The sequence below is a fragment of the Frankliniella occidentalis genome, unplaced genomic scaffold, assembly GCF_000697945.3.
Source record: "Frankliniella occidentalis isolate FOCC.00 unplaced genomic scaffold, Focc_3.1 Scaffold147, whole genome shotgun sequence".
Lineage (NCBI taxonomy): Eukaryota > Metazoa > Arthropoda > Insecta > Thysanoptera > Thripidae > Frankliniella > Frankliniella occidentalis.
The window spans coordinates 470,878-472,775 of NW_026267274.1; positions in this window are offsets into that span (position 1 = coordinate 470,878).

Sequence of the window (1,898 nt, forward strand, 5' to 3'; positions counted from 1 at the left end):
CCCCCCCCTTACACACATACACACACATAGGCACGCACTGCCGAGTGCCGGTGCCCGGTCCCGGCCGACATGGGATAATGAAGCTGACCAAGCCACCGCCGCACTGTCATAGCCGTGGATGGCGGCGTGGCGGCTTTCTTTTTCACAGACGCCATACATTACTTTTCCCCTTTACTCCACAAATGAACTTTTTTTTTAAAAAGGCGTGATATTCAATCAGTAAATAATAGAAGCAAGCTGCACGTGTGGCGACACCTCCCCTCCACTGTTAGACGCACGCGTGCACACCGACACTGTCACACGGTCTGTCGTGCTCTCTCCCAAGGCGCGCCGTGCAATCAGTGAGCTCGCGGGCCCCGCGCGGGGAATCCCCTCTGCTCGCGGCCACCCGCCGCCGCTCACCCGCGACGTCATGCACGAACACTAATGCCTGTATGTGTTTCTTACGGATAATCAATCTTCTCTACATCTCTGTCGGTCCAGAGGATGGCGCGTCCCGCCGCACCGCACACTGAAAAATCGCTCCTCGATGATTGAAGTACGAAAGTTTATACAATTTTCAGAAACCAGTTTTTGAACGAAACTTCGAAAGTTTTGAGGTGAGAATCTATTGCAAACATTGGTATTCATAGCAAGTGCTAAATGTGTATTATATTAGTGCAAAACCGTTTTCACATGCGAACAATTTATCTATTTCGAGAACTGCTTTTCTCGGCACGTGTGTACAGCAAGTACCGGGAAATCGAGTTGAATGTTTTCCTAAATCGTTACTTACTTGTTGGATTTCGTAACAACAATTTCCTTTCTTTTAATATTTTATCGTAGTAACCCGTAACCCCTGAATATGGAGCGCGCGTGATTTCGCAATGGCAAATTATTACGAAATACGTCGTATGAATCTGCGCTTTGTCTTCATAGCGCTGGAATCGCCGTGGAGCCCGCTGGCTGGGCCTTGGTCTCGGTGGTCTTGGTGTCGGGTTGCGGCACGCGTTATTGTCACCTCTGGGCGCGTGGACTCCTGGGGACGTGCTTTTCTCACCGCCACTCACCCTGAGCCTGAGCGCGGCAAGGGATCGTCGAGAAAGTACGTTCGTCGTTCGCAGCTATACGTGCCTCCCAAGTTCAGCCTGCGTGCGAAGCTTTCATACCGCCTGATAAGAAGGCAACATAAGGGCTTCCAGTGCATGCCTGTATGGCGGAGTGGCCTACCACGAGTCCGTCAGGCGCCGAGCTACCATCATTTGTCGAATACACACTCAAATCTTATAAACATTTTTGATTCATACCTTACTGAGTTCTGTAAACATGCTCAGCTTACTCATTTTTAAATACGCCAGCGTGAAGAAATTTCTTCATACTGGTGATAAGCTTGCTTACGGATTTCATAGTAAGCTATGAACAAATAAGATTTTAGCGTGTGGTAAGTGATTCTTCTTCACCCGACAGTCACGTAGTACGTTTTAAGGTGGGTTCGTGAACGATATGCAATTGCCTACTTACTTTACCGCGCGTGGCTGCACGGCTACGAACGGCACACGAGCGCATCACCTTCCGTGACATTCGGTCGAAATGGAAAGCTTTCGCGAGTGGTCTTCCCGGCAGCGGCGCCCGATGACGTCCCAAAGTGCCAGGCAGCTTCATTCGTCTGAAAAGGGGCAGAGCTTGGGCAGAGCAGTGTGGCGGTGGGGATGCTTTGTCTCGCTCCGTATTAATCCGCGGACAATTTCCTGCTCCGATCAGCAGACTGACCGGCGGACCCGCCTCGGCCGGCGTGCGTTTGTATCGGGGCAGTGGCCGGCGCGGCCGAGTCAGCGCCCCCGGCGTCCTGGCCAGCCTGGTCCTGGTCCGCTGGTGCTGCGTGCGCCGGTGCCACCGGCTCCCGCCCCGCCCCGCCCCGC